The sequence below is a fragment of the Rattus norvegicus genome, chromosome 17 (genome assembly GCF_036323735.1).
Source record: "Rattus norvegicus strain BN/NHsdMcwi chromosome 17, GRCr8, whole genome shotgun sequence".
Taxonomy (NCBI): domain Eukaryota; kingdom Metazoa; phylum Chordata; class Mammalia; order Rodentia; family Muridae; genus Rattus; species Rattus norvegicus.
Genome location: NC_086035.1, coordinates 76199634 through 76219511, shown reverse-complemented (window position 1 = coordinate 76219511; position 19878 = coordinate 76199634). Strand labels below are relative to the sequence as shown.

The window sequence follows — 19878 nt, the reverse complement described above, 5'->3', positions numbered from 1 at the left end:
CTCATTTATAAAATGAAGACACATCTGGACTCTCATTATGATGTAACAGAACATTCTTCCAAGAGTACCCAGTGTATGGTGGTCAGCACACTCAAGTCTCCCTCAGCCATCAGATCTCATTATTTCTCTGCTTCGTCACTCCTTCCTAAAATACAACTTTGGCTTCCTAGGTAGTCAGTACTTTCCTGGTTATAAACAGAGGATGAAAACACACCAGGTTTCCAGTGTATCCATCATCAGCAGATGACAGGCAGGCTTGCTGTACAGGGTAAGCTTGGGAACTGGCTTGGTGCCACTTAAGACATCATGTGTCACAGGCTGCCTGCTTTCAAAACACTTGCCCTTTGTCTGGTGTCACGTTTTACATTTGATCACAGTAGATTACTCCTTGTACTTAATCGTATGTAGCCCACGTTCGGACAGGCCCCTAGGATCTATTGCTGTGATCAGACTCACCGATAGGTCTGAAAGGTGGTGATGCAGACTGAGCCTGTCAAGTCTCTATGCGAGAAGAATTTCTATGTGCCTCTTAACCAGCCCCGTTTCTGAGGCTTTGACAAGGAGGATCTACTTTAGAGCAGTGCCAGAAAAAAAGAAAAACAAAAACAAAAACAAGTTACTTTAAGTGTCTCACTATGTGGTCAGGCTACTTACGATACCAAAACTTGGCAATTTTGGTCATTACCTTAAAGGCATCATGTCAGCACTATCGAACTGGTCAGGTGATTTATCATAGGAAACCCAGTAACATGCCACAGTTCTTATTCTCGGGTCTCAATTTTAGTTACTTAGTGCTTTACAATCTATTTAAAGGCTCCCATTGTAATCCGGTACTACAAGATATGGCCTCTGGCCCCAAGTGTAGCCTTCTGAAATGACCTTTTGGTCCTTTTGTGGCTTTTTTTTTCCCCCTTTGGCCTTAAAGAGTCATGTTAAATACACATCCCCATTGTTGTTCCCGTTAAAACCGGTTTTGTAGTTCTTTTTTTTTTAAATGTATTTATTTATTATATATGAGTATACTGTAGCTGTCTCAGACACACCAGAAGAGGGCATCAGATCTCATTACAGGTGGTTGTGAGCCACCATGTGGTTGCTGGGAATTGAACTCAGGACCTCTGGAAGAGCAGTCAGTGCTCTTAACCACTGAGCCATCTCTCCAGCCCTGGTTTTGTAGTTCTGATCCACACTCATTATCGCTGTGAACAGCAATAGGTCCAAAGATCCTCTTAGAAATCAGGACAGGTACCCATGCTCTCTTCGATAGAGTGGATTTGTTCTGCGAACTCTGCAGTAGACCAAGGCCAGGCTGTTAAGTTCTGCAGCCCTCTACAAGAGCACAGTGGTGGCTTGGGTCTCTTGTAAATCTCGTGTTCCTTTCCCGAGTTTGTAACGTTTATTCCAGACCTCATGCCGTTGACATGGCAACCACTGGGCTTGCAGAGTCACTGTAGGGAGCCTCGGATATCATGACATTTCTGAAATCCCAGAGCTCTAATAATTAAGCTCTTTCTATATGTGTAATTGCTCCCGTGTGGCTTGGCAACTTGCTGTGTGGCCTTGAGCAAGTAATTTACCCTCTCTTGTGTCTCTGTGTGAGATGTCCTGCATTAGGGAAATAAGACGTTTACTGACCTCCCTCCTGGAATTTGGGTTAGATTAATTTTTTGCTGTATTTAAAGGCCAGTTAATTCTGATCCATGCTTCAAAGCATGTTAGAACGTTCTGTTCCAATGTTACCTAGAGTGCCCCAAAGAGCCAGAAAGCACACAGAGAAGAGAGAAACCATTATGAGTACAGAAAGATGACACAATGGTACCTAAAGTGTCAGCTATGTAAACAGGGGGACAGCAGGATCCTTAACACTCAGGTTTTAAAAGAAAAAAAAATGTGAAAGACAGTGTATGCCTATAATCTCGGCACTAACAATGCTGAGGCAGGTGGATTCCTAAAGCTTACTGGCTAGTTTGTTTGGCTGGATAGATGGGTCTCCATGAGATAGGAGGATGAGTCAAAAAACCACGGAGCTGAACCCCAGACCCATGGGACCAAGCTTCTGTTGGAGAAATGACCTTGAACAAGTGACTTTACCTACTTGTCCCTAGGAAAACACTCTCTAATTTTGACTCTAGACCTATCCGTGAGATGATTTTTTTCTTTGCATTTTCTTTCCTTCATTTCTCTTATTATTGTGCCTTTCACACAAAAGTAAAGTTTAAGAAAGGGATAAAAACCCTGTAACACCAGTGCTTGTGAGGCTGAGGCAGGAAGACTGTGTGTTCCAGGCTAGCCCAGGCTCTATAGCTGGATCCTGTTTGGCTGTTCCAGGCTAGCCCAGGCTCTATAGCTGGATCCTCTTTGGCTATTCATTTGTTTGGGTTGTGTTGGGTGAGTGGGTATGTGTGTATGTGTGTGCCTGTGAACACACATGCATATGTGTGTGCTTGCCCGTGTGTGCACATGAGGAAGGCAAAGGAGGCTGTCACATGACTTCCTCTACCACTCTCTGCTGTGTTGGTTTCATCTAGCATCTCTCACTGAACCTGAAGCCAGAGAAGGGCATAACGTAAAATGGCGCTGGAGTTACAGGTGGTTGTGAGCCATCCTATACACGTGTTGGAAACTGATGTCGGGTCCTTTTCAATAGCAGAAAATGCTTTAACCTGAGTCATCTATCTAGCACCCCAGTTTAAAGATGATTTTTAACCATAAAGGCCACAAATAGCTATTTCAGTCAAACAGGAGTCTCGTGTTTCTGTCCCTCCATGCTTGAGGTCGCAGGCCCATGTGCCCATGCTGAGCTGTTTTATAGTCTCTTGGGATTTGAACTCAGGTCCCCATGTCTGTGTACAGAGCACTTCTGCTCACAGAGCCTATTCCCCAGTTCCAAGACATTGTTTCAAAAAAAATCAATAAAGAAGATAATGATTTCTGATTACTTAGCAACTAATTAGTAAGGGTTTTTAATGTATTACATCCTCTATATCCTTGATTAACATCCGTGTCTTAAAATAATAAATACAACACCTAGAAGACAAACATGATGTTTAGAATCCTGATCCTACAGTACCACCCAGGAGGCGATAGATGTAAAACCTTGTGTTTGTATTGCACTCAGTATACAGTGTAGCCTCTGGTCCTCCAAGGATGCTTTGAGGATTGATGGCCCAATCCTAACAACACTTTATATAGATGAAAGAATGGGGTTGGAGTGATTAACAGACTCTTTCAAGATCACAGAGGTAGTAAGTGACAGGCCTGTGACTAGAAGCCAGATGTCAGATGACCGCTAGGCCTGCTGCTCTGTAAATCCAACGATGACACATCTGGCTGACGAACGCAGTGACAGTGCCACTGAGTAGCAGAAAGAATGAACTGAAGCCTGGCGACCTATCTGGGTGAAAGTCCAGCTTTGCACTCTTACAAGATGTCCAAAGTTATGCCAATGGTCAGGGTTACTGTTAGTGCATCTATACTCTGGAAATATGATACACATCTCTCAGGTTGATGGGAAAAAAGCTGCATGAGATAATATGTGTACAAACTGTACTGGACCTGACACACACAAGGAATTCAGCAACATGTGCACCCCCTTGCTTCCCCTTCCTTCTCTTTTATATTCCTTTTAGAGAAAGAGAAGAACATTTCCCCATGGGGGTTTGACTACAGGGCTAGTTAAATTCCCACTTGTTCTCAAATGAACTTCTTTGCTAAGGATTCGCATCTGAGAGGCTTAACAACAGTCTATCCCCAGCTGTTCACAAAAACAGAGAAAAAGCAACACAAATAATGCTAACACAGATAGTCCCCAAATTACATTTGTTCTTAAAGTGGTGTGTGTGTGTGTGTGTGTGTGTGTGTGTGTGTGTGTGTGTGTGTGTGTGTGTGTTGGAAATAATTTTTAACAAAAGAGGGAAAAGAATAAAGTGTGATGTATAATACATTGGAAATACCTGAGGAAGAAGGAGAGGGAGAGAGGAGGGAGGGAGGGAGGGAGATCGCTGAATGCTGGCCTTCCTCCCTCGATGTCCTTTTTCTTCTGCTTTCCACAACGGAAGACTCCATACTACACACCCATAAGATCAACCCAGACCAAAGTTCTCCCGTTGACCACCACGCTTTCCAAGGCTGACTGGGCCTCAGTGCTCCAAAAGAAAAAAAAAATCCCAACAAATAGAAAATTATCTCACAGACAGCAACAATTTTTTTTGCATCTACACAAAAATTGGATTATATAACCAGTAAAATCATAGCTCAACAATCTGTGTAGTAAGAAACAGCTGAGTTTTGTATCATAATGTTTTTCTAGTTTACGAAGTGTTCTTCCTTCACAGGACGTTCTGTGAGGTTCCTCATAAGATGATGTGGCTGCTGTGTGACAGGGAGGTATGCAAAGTGCGAAGCCACCCTTGTCTAGATAGGAAGCCATTGTGTGCTGATTTTCAGCAACCTGGGTATTAGAGAATGCATCATTGTTCTCACTGTCTTTGGCTATGAATTCTACTCTCATTTCAACGGAGAGAGGAAAGTCCTCAGAATCCATCATATCCTGTAACATTAAAATTCTGTCTGGGAACCACGGGGAACTGTGCCCTCCTCACTCTGACCCCGTTCTTTATGTCATGAGAACCTGTTGCCCCTTCTTGGCACCGAAGCCTGGAAGACTCAGCTTCCTGTAAAGCAAGGTTTAGGCAGGACTCTCATGGCTGTGCCTTCTTCAGATGTGCCACAGAGATCAGCCTGCCTCTCCCCCTGGAGTGCTAGGATTACAGATTTGCACCACCATGCCGGCCCAGAATTCCTATGTGAGCTCTGATGACTGAACTCAGGCCTTCATGCTTGTGTGGCAAGCACCTTTCTTTCAGATCTATCTCCCGAGTGGCCTGAGTTCTAAGTTCTTACTATCGGTTCCAGAGCCACACCACAGAGAGCCACACCAAGACGGACACTTATTCTCTACTTTTATTAGAAATCCAAGTATAAACTGGAGTCGGAAGTCACAGTGGCCTTTGGAAGTAAAACTTGTCACTTGGACTTTGCGTGTTTCTGGTGAGCCGGCTCCGGCTCTCTGAGTATGTGCACGTCCTGAGTTGAATACAGGAAGCTCTCACAGTGAGATCCCCTTCACTTGGGTGTGAGGAAATACGGCATCGTCGCAGCGACGCGAAGCAGATGATTCTGCAATCATGTGGCCCAGCAAAGTAAAAACCCCAGATCCCCCACGAGCAGAGTACAATGTATGATTTCCTGGAAACTTCATTACGTGTAGATTAACCTCTGCAAAATGTCTCCATCTCATGGAATTACCGGGAAGAGGCAGAAACAACAGGAAACCAAAGCCGTGGATTTCCGAATGAAATTTCCCGGGGCTTACTTCCGTCTCTCTTTAGATCTACCCACGTGAACATTTATATTGGAGGATTGAGGTTTCACTATCTGCCCCTGCTTTCTTCATCAGAGGGTTATACATTAGGTAAAATTTACATTCTTTGACAATATAAGAGATACCAAGGAGGGTGAGACGCTGTCCCTCCTAGTGTCTCTTCTTTGCGAATAAATTCTAGAGTGGAAATAGAACTGTGAAACTGACACAGTCCCCAGTCCAAGATGCTCACCATGTATCTGGGAGATAAATCATATTATTATAATTTATACAATATAAAGTGCTATCCATTATTATTGTAAATGACAAACCCTTTATAGTAGGATGGCACTGTGAGCTCGAGAACTTCGGGAAAGACTTTTCGTGATGTCTTTCTGTCCTGGGTCTTGAAGGACTGACAGGATGTCACCAGAAAACAGCAGCGCTTTAAGCACAGAGAACAGCTTGACCAAAGACATGGAGACTGGAGAAGGTTTCTGGACCTGTGGGATAGCAGCTCTCCAGTGTGGCTTCAAGATCCAGACTCACAGAAGATGGCTGAGAGGTGGCAAAGGAGGTGAGTTTTGCTTCCTTTATATACATGTAAGACCTCTTACATAAAGTACGAGTCCGGTGCTGGACGTCTAACCTTTATTGCCTTTGCATTTGTGTGCACACATGGGGGTGAGGGTGGGGGGCATGACACTCAGGTACAAATACACCATGAGCCTATCCGGAAGCCATAGGACCTCTCTGAGCTATTTCTCCTTAGAAGCCATCTACTTTTGCTTTTGAGACAGAGTCTCTCTGTTTGAGAACAGAGTTACCCATGTTCTGTGAGCCTGGAGCTTGAAGCCACACTGGAGAGCTGCTATCCCGTAGGTCCAGGAACCTTCTCGTGCCTTCGTGTCTTTGGTCAAGCTGTTCCCTGTGCCTAAAAGTGCTGCTGTTTTCTGGTGACATCCTGATAGTCCTTCATGACCCAGGACAGAAAGAGTGACAAGTAGGTGAGGCTGGCCGGCAAGTTCCATGGATCCTTTACTTCCAACCTTGTCGGTGGTGCTGATACCACGAGCAAATACCACGATGCCTGCCATTTTTATGTGGGATCTGGGTATCCAACTTGAGTCTTCACACTCGCAGAGAAAGCATTTACAGATTGAGCAATCTCCCAGCCCAGCTTCTTACCTTTACAAGGTCCAAGACCCATTTATCTACCTGGCCCTTACTCTCGTCTGCTATATCATAACCAAATGATCATTTTTAGTCTGCATAAAGTTACGGTGTTAGACGGAATTGTTTCTCCAATTCTTCCTCATAGAATTCAATTCACAGTGAAGCCTGCTGGATTCCCTGTAATACCCTGCGTGCACAATTACATTTCCTTCAGAATGTTTCCAGTAGTTATGTCTTGCCTTAAAGGAATGAGTCTTCTTTATGATCCGATCAAACCCATAATGTTTTCTTTTTTTTTTCACATCTTAAATCTCTTGTCATTTAGAAATTCGGTAATCTAGAATCCTTCTCCCATTTCATCTATAAACCTTCTGCACATGTATAATCATGTCAACTACCCCTGACCAAAGAGTTGTAACTTCTCGAGCTCACAGACAACAGCTGTCTCATGTTCTCTCTCTCTCTCTCTCTCTCTCTCTCTCATTCTCTCTGTCTCTGTTTCTGTCTCTGTCTCTCATTCTCTCTGTCTCTGTCTCTGTTTCTGTCTCTCTCTTTGTCTCTCTCTGTCTCTCCGTGTGTGTGTGTGTGCGTGTGTGTGTGTGTGTGCGTGTGTGTGTGTGTGTGTGTGTGTGTGTGTGTGTGTGTTTATGTATCTGTAGGGTGCATGCAGGCAGACAGGAAGACAACAGTCCTGTTCGCCTGTGTTCTTTGTCAGGTACCACCCATCCACTTAGTTCTCAGAGACAGGTCTCTCTCTGTTCTGTTTGCCATGTAGCTTAGGCTGTCTGATCAGAGGGCTCCAGGGAAGCCCCACCACCATCACCTCTGCCTGGCATTTCAAGAGGCTTTGCTTTTCCACATGGTACCTTGATGTTCCCCAAACTAGCAGTTACCCACTTTACCCATCGAGTAATCTCCCCGGGCCTCTAAGGTCATTCTAAATTTCCCCAATTTTATGTTCTGTAAGAAACCCAGTTGTAATAATTTCTATGAAAAACAAAAACAAAAAGAAAAGGACATATGGGGAAATTCTTCAGAGCATGAAGGCTGGGAGGGAAATGGCTAGCAAAAGAAATATGTGAGCTGCCGAAGGGTCATCTCCAGCCTGCACTCACACAAGCTTCCACCTTATCAGTATCTGTTATTCTCACAACAGAGGCACAATCAATTGGACAAGAGACCTAGTTAATACCATTGAACTTTGTAACGCACCCTGTCATAATAACGTGCTGAGGAACGTCTACCCACAGGCTTACATAACACAGTTCTTATCCTGTGAGATGTGTCAGCAGCCATGTTTTTCTCAGTAGACTGGACCCCTGTGATGTCAGTGGTGGAAGAATCTTGTTAATCACCGCTGCTGAGTGCCACGTGCTATCTGTGATGCTATGTAGGAAGGAGGGTGATAAAAAAGGATGCATTGTGACTTGACTGTCAGAAATGCATAGTTGATGATGTACTTGTATTAGATGGCTTTGCAAGTTGGATTGACATTAAACACTCCACTCGTGAAGCGGAGGGGGTGGGGAACAACAATGCGACCAATCTGGGAAGGGACTGTCTAGGCCTCTGACAGTTCCCAGTTATTTTAGACCTGGCGACAGAGAGCTTAAAGCTAAAGGGAGGTGGCTGATGTCTCCACTCTCAACTGCAAACACAAGAAGCTAGGATACCCAGACAAAAATATGCCCAGCCATCCCACCCCGCCTAGAAATGCCATTCCCGTGACAGTCCTTTCTCCATAAAGCGCATACAGCTTATAAGGACGCCAGCACATCGCTCATTTGCCCAGTACTTTCTCAGCTGTCAGACCCTTCTTCACAACAGTCTAATCTGTCAGAAGTGTAAGGAGCGAGAGGAGGTCCTTCTGTCTGTACTTTCTTTCTGGATGTTTATATGTTCAGTAAACGTTCCACAGTAACAATGGCCACATTTGTTTATGAAAAGGTCCATATGGTTTATTTTACAAAGCTTGTGAGCAAGCTTTATCACAATAGTGTTGCCTTGGAGGAGGGAAGATGAAAAAATAGTCAAGGTGCCTTCTGTTGGTATGTGAATGTGGGCTAAAATGGTGGCCTGCATTTAATGGAACATCTCTAAATTTTTACAAAAGGGGAAGGAGAAAGGACAGAGGAAGAGAAAGAAGGAAGGAAGTAAGGAAGTCTACGTGGATAGAGAATTGCTTTATAACAATAAAACTAACCTATCAAGGCTGAGTGATCTCTGTCCTCATGAGATGCTGTGAACAATGGTCCTTCACAAATCTCCCAATCCCACCCACTACTGGAATCATTGAATCTGCCACATTGCATGGCTGAGCTGAGGAGACTTCCAGGTGCAAACATTAAAGATCCTAAGGTGAGGCGAGCAGATTCCTGAGTTGAGGATCTTTCTCTGAGGGTCTTATCCCTAGTGGTCTTTCTCAAAGAATTAAGCAGGCAGGAGAAGCAGACAGAAATATGTAAATGGGATAGTTGAAGTGTAGGATCGATCAAAGTAGAAACGTGGAGACGACTTATTTGAGCAGAGAGGATGGATGGGCATAAACCAAAGGATGAATTCGATCTTCACAAGAAATATCATCTCCCCCCCAGATATAGGAGGAATGATTACCTCTAGAATGGCAATGTGTAAGCCACTGTGTGTGTAAGCCACTGTGTGTAAGTCACTATGTGTGTAAACCACTGTGTGTGTAAGCCACTGTGTGTAAGTCACTATGTGTGTAAGCCACTGTCTACAAGCCATTGTGTGTGTAAACCACTGTGTGTGTAAACCACTGTGTATATAAGCCACTGTGTGTAAGCCACTGTGTGTGTAAGCTACTGTGTAAGTCACTGTGTGTAAGCCACTGTCTACAAGCCATTAATGGTGTGTGTAAGCCACTGTGTGTGTAAGCCACTGTGTGTGTAAGCCACTGTGTGTGTAAGCCACTGTGTGTAAGTCACTATGTGTGTAAGCTACTGTGTGTAAACCACTGTATGTGTAAGCCACTGTGTGTAAGCCACTGTGTGTGTAAGCCACTGTCTACAAGCCACTGTGTGTATAAGCCACTGTGTGTGTAAGCTACTGTGTGTAAGTCACTGTGTGTGTAAGCCACTAAATTCATGTTCATTTTTTTAAAATTAGAATGGAAAAGTGTCATAAAAAATTTCTGCTTTGCTTTCCAAGGGTTTCTGGTGCCCTTTCAAAAATGTTCCTTGCTTCTTTTATATAATTATGTCCATGCACTTTAAGAAATCGGATGAGATTCATTCTAGTGTTCAACATCACAAAAAGGCTTGCTTGCCTTCTGTTTGCTTCTCAGAAACCTGAGGAAGTTCTGACTCCGCATTGATGCTATTTCTCACATGCTATTTTTCTATGTGTGTAGTGTAGATGTGTGCTCATGTTTATGAGAGTTTGTTGGTTGTGCACAAACACTCTGTAGAGGACAGAGGTTGACTTTGGGTGAGGGTTTTTTTTTGTTTTTGTTTTTTTTTTGGTTTTTTTTTTTTGTTTTTGTTTTTTTTGAGACAGGGAATTTCACTGAACCTGAAATCACCTTTTTTCCTCCCTAGATTATCAGATAAGCACAGTGAGCCAGCCTCAGGGATCTACCTGTCTCTGTCTCCAATAGAATACTGGCACATCTGGCTTCAATTACTTATGTGTGCTTACCCACTGACCCAGCTCCCAAGCCCCATTCTCAAGTAATGTTTGGGAATTGCCATCTACCATTGATGACTTTGTCTTTCGCCTTATATTTTAGCACTCTGAAGAAACATTTAGCACGGTGTGAGGCAGACATTTACATACAATCTTTGATACCATGTGAAGTACCACCTCACGGGCAGGAAAGGCTACACAAATAAGCTAGACACACATGCACATGTGCACAATCATGAGCAAAAGGACCACGTGGCCCCAAGTCAGGCACTGTGGAAAAATGAAAGGACTTGGAAGGATAAGTTGTATTGGGAAAGTGTTGCAGAGAAGACAGGTCTTTGTGTGGCTCTTGCTTTGCTTAGATTTCCTAAGGTCAGTAAAACATGAATCAGTGGCTGTGGTCATGTAAATATGAGATGTGTCTAGAACTAATGAGTGTGGTAGTTTGAATACGGTTGGCCCAGAGAGTGGCACTATTAGGTGTCTCCTTGTTGGAGTGGGTGTGGCCTTGTTGGAGGAAGTGCATTGCTGTGTGGGTGGGCTTTGAGACCCTCCTCCTAGCTACCTGGAACTCAGTCTGTCCCTGGCTTCCTTTAGATGAAGATGTAGAACTCTCAGCACCTCTTGTGCCATGCTTGCCTGGACACTGCAATGCTTCCTGCCATGATGATAATGAACCTATAAGAACCTATAGAACCTATAAGCCAACCCCAGTTAAACATTGTTCTTTATAAGAGTTGCCTTGGCCATGGTGTCACTCCACAGCAGTGGAAATTCTAAGTCAGAAGTTGGCACTAGGGACTGGGGTATTGCTGTGATAGGCCTGACCATGCTTTTGTTTGGAGTAATGTAGATCTTGAGACTTGGGATTTGTAAAGCAGGAGGATGCTTTAAGAGGGGCTTGATGGGCCAATTTAGTAGGAATATGGAAGATGGTGGTACTGCAGCCACTGTCTATAAGCCATTGTGTGTGTAAACCACTGTGTGTATAAACCACTGTGTGTAAGTCATTGTGTGTGTAAGCCACTGTGTGTGTAAGCCACTAAATTCATGTTCATTTTTTTTTAATTGTACTTATACTTAAATTGTATAAGTCTGCTGACTTGAGAGGTTTCACAGAAGAATGCTGTTATCTGGCCTAGAGACTGTTTTTGTGATATTTTGGTGAAGAATATGGCTGTTTTTTTTTTTTTTTGCCTTTGTCCAAAGAGTCTGCCTAAGGCTAAAGTAAAGAGATTTAGATTAATTGTAGTAGCAAAGAAAATCTCAAGAGACTGATATAAATTCTGTTGTGTGGCTACTAAAGTTCACTCATAAAGAGTGTTTTGAGATAAGGAGCAAACTATGGAGGAAAAAATACAAAAGGTGTGGTTCCGAGAATAAAAGGACACCAGGAAGTAGAGTAGAGCTGAATCCTATATTCAAGGAGACAAACAGATTAAGGGAGTAGTGACCTCAAGGCAAGATCCCACCCCGCTAAGCTTATTGTTCATGCTTTTACAGTTGAACAAGGGACTTGGTTATTGTTTTCATTTGGACTTTTAGCCTGAAATAAACTATAGTCCAGAAATGGAGAGTACAACTGTGATCTGGATCTTAAGGCTGGGAGACAGAGGCTTTTGATCTTGAGGAATAGTGGTCATGAAAACCTTAGGCCCAGGCACTGTGGTACATACCTTTAATCCCAGAACTCAGGACACAAAGGCATGCAAATCCCTGAGTTCAAGGTCTCTGAGCAAATTCCAGGACAGCCATGCTTAGGCAGTGAAAGAGTTGGAAAATAGAAAGCTAGCGATAATGTAATAGAACAAGGGGGCCATGTTCCAACTCCAGTGAAGCAGCAGAACTCAGCAGCTTCACCATGTGGCTCCTGCTTCTGAGCCAAGAATAGAAGGGACTGCTGGGACAATTGATGCTGGTTAGCTAGAGCTAAGAAATTAGCAATGATTAAAAGAAGACCAGCATCATTGATGTGAAAGTGTTTTCTGAGAACACAAAGAAGCTATGTTCCAAAGATAGCCAAGATTGTACCTCATGCTGTAGATATACTTGGTAATGTGTAAGAATCACTCAGGTGGTACTGGTTTTGAAGGCATGAAGGGGTTGTAAAGAGCAACTGAGGCTTGTCACTGTGAGAGGCCAGGCAAGGCCATTAGTGAAGGTGCAGCCTCAGTTGCAGTTCATGGCCCAGGACTGAAGGGATCATGCTGAAGCTTGGCACCATGAAGGGAGCCTATGAAAGGTGAAGCCTAGTTGCTGTTAGAAACCCCAGTGTGTTAGAGTTGCCAGTATCCTGGGATGACCAACATGAACAGCAGCAGCAGTGGAGTGGAGTCAACGAGACCCTGGAGCGTTACAGAGAGCAGAGCTATAGATGTGATCTAAGCCCTTTGGAGGAGCCCAGAAGATCATGTGTGGATCCCAGACATTGAAGAAGCAATTACAATGAAGTTGCCTTGGATACCCCAAGATATTCAAGGGCCAGAGATGTGGGATACCTGCAGAGGAAAGCTGCTAACAGGGAGTGGAAACAGCCAAAGAGAATTATGCTACAGTCAATAAAGAAGAAAAGAGTTGGACATCAGACATGGAGATGCAAAGTGTGGAATTTGCCCAGCTGGCTGTTTTGTTTTGCTTTGCTTTTTGTCTTTTATACTAGTTGCCTTGGTCATGGAGTCTCTTCACAATGATGGGAACCCTAAGTCAGTGGGAAACCAAGAGATGGTTGTGTGTGTGTGTGTTGAGAGTGTGGAAAGCAAAATAGCAGTACATGTGAAATACTGGGTCATTATGCTTTGTGTTGACCTGAGCCCCAAGCTGATGCTGGGTTTGTTTGAAATGTGAGCGTGGATCACCTCACAGGGCCAACATGCATGCAGAAACTGTACTATCTCAGTCAGGCACTAGTAAATGCCCATCACCTGTGCTCAGAGAAGCCCAATTTACCTCCAACTGTTCTCCCATCCCTTCTGTTCCAGAGGGTTGAGCTTGCAGAGAACCTCGTGGGTGTGGCTTGCTGGGCTGGCTTGTTTGGTTTTGTTTTTGACTTTCAGTTTCTGTGCTTCTCCCATTATAAAGGGGATAAAAAGAAAAAAACGAGAAAGAAGATTATGTGGTTCCTTTTAGATTCTTAAGTCTTAGTCCCAAGCAGTTTCTGACAATAAGAAGAATGGGAAGGAGAGGATGAGAAGACATAGAGAGACAAGAGGTTACAGGAGCATGGGAGGGAAGAGAGGAAAGGGGAGGGAGATGATGGGAAGAAAATAGGAAGAGAGGGAGGAGGATGATGGAGAAGGAGGGAGAAAGATGAGGTAGCAGAAGAGGGAGGAGGAGGTGAAGGGGCTCAGAAAGAGGGAGGGGGAGACGATGACAGTCACATTGAGCGCCTAATCCTTGGCCTTTGTTTAGCTCTGACAGCAGGAAAGGAATGTTTTAGGCTAAACCATAAGCAATTGCCATATTGGAAGCAAATCCGTTTGTGGTCCAGGCAGACAGGATCTAGCTGGTTTTTCTTCTGACATCTTAGGACTCAGCAACATCTCAGCCACAGCAGATGGGTCTAGCCACAGCTCTGCCACTGAGGTGCCTGCTGTCACTGCATGATGCTAGCCTGCCGGGGCTCTGAATGACACCAGCGCCTGGGAAGACAGCGGCTAAGGCACACAGAAAGAACAAAGCACTTCCGCAGGAGCCTGACTTTCAACCAGGAGTCTGAGATGCTGAGGATTGTCCACATTGCTGCGTGAATAAAACACGTCCCCTCAGAACGCAGGGTATGAAATTCTAGAACATGAAAAATGCTGTGCTTTTCAAATTTTACTTCTTAAAGGCTCAATTTCTGTGGTGGGAGTTGTGAAGCTGCAAACAAATACAATAAACTCAGTTAATGCACGGCCTTGTTATTTTTTTTTTCCTGTGGGTTTTTAATACGTTTGTATATCCTCCTCTTGCAGGTATTTAAACTCATGAAGATTTATGGCGACACTGCTCTTGAGAAGTCAAATGGATGTGCATCTTTGGCGTTGAAAGGTGAATGTGTCCACTGCTAGCAAAATGATACATATTGGGTGTCTTGTGAAAGATCATTAAAATATAATTAAATGAGGTTTTTTGTTTTGTTTTTTACTCTCAGTACTACCTTCGTTTAAAAATGTTTGCATGTGGTACAGTCTAGAAAGATGGCTGTGTTGGTAAAGACCTTGCTACGGAAGCTTGGGGACCTCAATTTTGTCTACATGAAACCCCAGTACTGGGAAAGTTGAGACAGGAGGATCCCTGAGGCTCAATGGTCACCTGGTCTAGCCAAGAAGGAGAATTCCACACACAGCAAGTGTCCCTGTGTCAAAAAAGTAAGGGGGATAGTGATTTAAAAAATCCAAGTCAATCTCTGGCCTCTGCATGTATGTACACATGCACATATACATACATGACAAGTGTGTGCACACACAAACATAAGACACAAATACTATAACCCTTCAAAAGACAGGAAGAGAGACGACAAGCATATTTTTGCCATCTCCCAATATCCAGGGCTTAGAAGCCAAGGGTCATATAAGCTATACACAGTCACGACAACAGTATCTATCAGAATACCTGGGCTGCATCAAAGGTCCAAAGCTAGCATCATTCTCAGAACTTGACGGCTTTATCTGATGTCTTAACATGTAGAATAATAGAATTCAAAATGGTTAGTACAGAAGAATAAAAGGTACTTTGCGTATCTGGGGCCTGAGTCATAAGAAAACCTACAGAGAGAAAACCCTCATGCACTGTACTTGCCGTGTACTGTAATAAGTTCCTTCCCTTAACATATTATGGTTTCTTTCATCAATGAAGGAATTGCTTTTTAGAGCAATGAAACCCGATGGGATAATTCCATTCGTTCATGTTACCTGTGGGATTTTCCTATAATGAATTGAGTTTCATGAGAAAGAGAGGGCACATTTTTATAGTTGAATGAGGATTAAACCAATTTGAATGTCTTTTCCTGACTGGGCAAGTCATTTAGTGACAACAGAACACTTTGTCTTCGTGGTCAAGTAATGACGGAATGGAGATGAATTTAAACAAACAAATTCAGAGGGAGACCACATTAGGTTTCCATTTATTCTAGGACAATTTAAGCCAGCCAGCCAGGGCCACTCCAGGGAGTGCATGCTTGCTTTTGCTTTCTCTTTCTTGGGAAGCCTTTTAAACCTCACTGCTTGGCTAATTGCTTCATTTTTATGAGACAAGACTGAAGGCAGGAGCATAAGATTCAAGCCAAAAGAAATATGCACAATGGTATAGGTGCAACTGCCGTCAGCTAAGTGCTGTGTACAGACAAGGTTGTCTTTAAAAATGCAGGTATCTTTACAACCATAGATGAGTGTGTCTCTCAAACTCACCAGAGTAGATGGAGATCGATTACTTCAAAATAGTGACGACCTGATCAAGATGCCTCTATGGGGTGCTCTGAACTACATGCGCATGTATGGCACCCCTCTCCGTCCCAAGACTGAGGGACATTGAGGCAGAAAGATGGTGAGATGGTGAGAACCAGAGGTTGTTCAGGGTGGCTGTGAGACTGTTTTCTGGACACGGCAGGACATAGGAGCTCACAGAGGCCATAGCTGTATATGTACAAGCTGACTTGCACAAGATTAAGCCTGATAAAAATCTCAACATTAATAGGGCAGGGTCCATGAAATTCCTCACGCCTATCTAGAGCTATTAACTCCTAAAAGCCACTGGGGTAGGGAGAGTCAACTTCCTTCAGGAATGTGGCCCCTGATAAGTTGTCTACACCCCAGCAGATAGTCATACTGTGTGCAAGGAGTAGACACAGTAAGTTGAAAAAGGACCACACGTAGTAGGGAGTGAAAAGGGGGCAGGGGAGGTACATGAAGAGTAGGAGGGGAGGAAGTCGGGATGGATTTGAAAGGGAAAAGTGAATCAAGATAAAGAACAAAGGAAACCAATCAGTGTCTGCCCTAGAAAGGGGTGTGGACATCTCCAGCCAGGCTCCATTACCCTGTGGATGAGGCCTTTGTATGACACCATTCACTGTGTCACTCATTGCTGGGTTTCCTTTATGAGCCAACAGGTATGCAGTTTCAGTTCTACAAGATGAATTTCTAACTTGCTGAGATTTTTACAGCTGGTCCAGATGCACTTGAAATAAATGCATAAACTCTCAGAAGGATTGGTGAGCCTTGGAGACCTGCCCTGTAGTACTATGCCTATGGGCAACAAGGCCTTGGGAGGGGGTGAACACCAAACAAACATCAAACAAACAAAACACCCCCAAAACCAGAACAACAAAAACCAAACCAAACAACAAAAACAAAACAAAACAAAATAAGACACAGAACACCAAAAGCAACAAAAACAATAACAACAACAACACAACCCCCTAAGACCTACTAAGACGGTAGATTCCACATTAAAAGCTCTTATCGAGAGTGGCATCAAAAAAGCATTAGCATAAACAGGAAGGATCCACTGTGGCACTCTGTGATGGTTTGTATATGCTCTTCTCGGCCCCAGGAATGGCAGGATTAGAAAGTGTGACCTTGTTAGAGTAGGTGTGTCACTGTGGGTGTGGGCTTTAAGACCCTCATCCTAGCTGCCTGGAAGCCAGTGTTCTGCTAGCAGCCTTCAGATGAAGATGTAGAACTCTCAGCTCCTCCTGCACCATGCCTGCCTGGATGCTGCCATGTTCCCGCCTTGATCATAATGGACTGAACCTCTGAACCTGTAAGCCAGCCCCAATTACATGTTGTCCTTATAAGAGTTGCCTTGGTCACGGTGTCTGTTCACAGGGGTGAACCCCTAACTAAGACACATCCATGAGCTTAAGTGTGTGGACTTAAGTTTCTGCTCTAATATTTCAGTTCAATAAGCTAGGGATGTAGCTCAGTGCTCGCCAAAAATGCCTTACGTTGGATACTTGGGTCTTACACACTTGAGCATGTATACGCATGGACGCACATACACACACACACACACACACACACACACACACACACACACACGCACCACATCTCTTTTATGTAGTAGTTACTTAGTTTGAGGGTCTCAGATTCTTTGTTCATGAAAGACAGAGAGAGAGAGAGAGAGAGAGACAGAGAGACAGAGAGAGAGACAGAGAGACAGAGAGACAGAGAGACAGAGACAGAGAAAGACAGAGAGACAGAGACAGAGAGAGAAGGGAGAGTATATCAGTACCACATGTTAGGATGAAATAAACAGGATATGAAGTATCATTCACTGAATAAGGCCACAGTGTTTAATATCTGTCAAACCCCACCTGTCAGATTACGGACTACGACTTTGGGAAAGGAAATCTCTTAAACACCAGAGAGAAACACATCTCAGGAAGGCATGGAAAGGAAATCGACAGAGAAGAAATTGACCTAAAAAACAAGAACAAATAAACAAAACCCATACAGATACCAGCTTAAGGGGAAATACACATTCAAGACCATAAACATGAAAGATTACTACAATGTACAGGAAACGACTCCTATGCTTAAAAAGTAGAAGAAAACAAAATAAGCAAATACAAAAACAAAATTGAAAATCTAACAGAGCGGTATTTCCAAAGGAGGAACCAGAAAGGAAAGCAGGAAAACGAGCCAGCGGTGGGTGTGGTTGTGATCTCTGTCTCTGTCACCTGCTTTCCTTTCCAATGAGAACTCTCCCCACAGGCAGGAACTGAACCCTTGCCTGGCATATGCAAGTGCTATTGCCACTAGCCCACGCTTTTAAAAGCACGTGTGAAAGAGGAGGTTATTTTTCATCCATTGGTGGCATAAAGTCACATGAAATATACACATATTTCTCTTACATATGGTTATATATAAATAGATACACAATATTTTGTATATATAACATAGACTTATACAGACATATATCCTACACACAGACACACAGAATGAGATCACTGAGATGCATTACAATGAGTGACGTTACAATAGAAAAAGAATAGCAGGAACTTTCCTAAAGTAGGAAAATTGAGTCCACAGGAGGAGGTGTGTATCTGTGTTCCAGAGGAATGACTCACAGAGGACTTTTAAATGTTGAGAGGGAAGGAAAGTGGTCATATTAGAAGTCAGTCCTGAGCTTGGCGCGATGGTCCATGCCTATAATCACAGCCACTGGAGGCAAAGACACAGAATTCAAGGTCAAGAATCAAGAAGAACCATGTTAGACTTGGAGCAGGTTATTCTCAGCACTTTATTTCTTCAAATGATAAATCGTGCTATATATGTGAAAAAATGTTTTATACTGTTAAATCTGGATGGTGGGTTTACTCCTCTAATTTTTTTTAATCTTTAGAAAATGTTATATGTTTGAAACATTCCATATTTTAATAGAAATTACTACTCCTTTCTGCCAGACTTTTCTTTCTCACTTACAAGTTCCAAGGGGAAAAACGAAGTCTTACTTTTACCCTTTTCCGGAGGAAAATAGGTGGTTACTGATGAATTCTGCACATAGCCAGATGGCTTTCAGCTTTTAAAGTGACAGTACGTCTGACTTGGACATGTGGTCTCTGAAAATATACCATTCATGCACCATGTCTAAAAATGTATGTTAATATATTCTCATGCTAAATGAGATTAATCAAAGTTGAAAACTCAGTGTCAGAAGTCAAAGTGTAAGGAGACGGTTGGGAGCCGTTAGACAGGTTAAAGCCATGGGATTGCAATACAATCCTAACTGTAAATAAAGCTACAAACTTAAACATTCAAGTTTAGAAATGGTTTTTGAAAGAAAGCTTACTTACTGTAATAACTGACAGGATAGTGGTAAGAACTATAACATAGGGCTGAGACCAGAGCTGGCCTCCCAAGCTTGAAGACCTGAGCTGGATTCCCAATATTTATATAAAGAACCAGGTTTGCATATCAAGTTTGAGGAGAGGCAAGGCTACATAGTGACACCAAAACCCCCAAACCCCAAGCAAGATCCCCCAAATCCAAAATAACAGCTTGGAAGTTAAAGTTGGAAGACTCCTAAAGAAGACTCCACAGATTGATTATTGGTCTCCGTGTGCACATGGACTCATCAGTATATGCTACATACAAGCACAGGCACATGCACACATACACACACGTGGGCATGCACACACTCACATATATGTACATGCACCCAGACTCACTCCCACACATGCGTGCACCCACACACACACACACACACACACACACACACACACACACATTCATGCACACACACACATACACACATGTGGGCATGAACACATTCACATATATGTACATGCACCCAGACTCACTCCCACACATGTACATACATACACACACACACTCATGCACATACATACATACATACATACATACATACATACATGGAATTACAAAGTAACAGTAATCAGAGCCTTGGGCTTTTTATGTAATTGTATGTATAAATGTTAACTGTTACATTTTACTTCTTCCCTCAGAGAGATGTTTGTGTGACTGCTTTCCTGTATGTGTAACACATGCATGCAAATGGCTGTCAAGGCCAGGGCAAGGATTCAGGTCACCTGGAACGGGAGTCAAAGGCAGTGGTGAGCCACCTGACCTGGGTCCTCTGCAAGAGCAGAAAAGTATCCATAAAACTGCGGGTCATTTCCCTAGTTTAGAAATAATATTTCTTATCATATATACATAAAGAAAAATCTAGTAGTCCATGGCTCGGGTGATTGGACT

The 19878-nt window shown here is 43.3% G+C and overlaps 1 protein-coding gene and 1 long non-coding RNA gene across 30 annotated transcripts in view; one reads left to right on the top strand and one right to left on the bottom strand.

The window, feature by feature from the left end:
• The window catches only part of Celf2 (CUGBP, Elav-like family member 2), an 825373-nt gene that overhangs the window by 419789 nt on the left and 385706 nt on the right, over nucleotides 1-19878 (bottom strand). The window lies entirely within an intron of this gene.
• Nucleotides 15-14288, top strand: LOC102547255 (uncharacterized). 2 transcript variants are annotated; one of them, XR_001842001.3, is made up of 4 exons: nucleotides 15-268; nucleotides 5776-5939; nucleotides 13710-13956; nucleotides 14137-14288. It is a non-coding gene; the product is annotated as an uncharacterized LOC102547255 (long non-coding RNA). The 2 variants fall into 2 exon arrangements; XR_596856.4 differs by lacking the exon at nucleotides 5776-5939 and having other exon boundaries at nucleotides 40-268.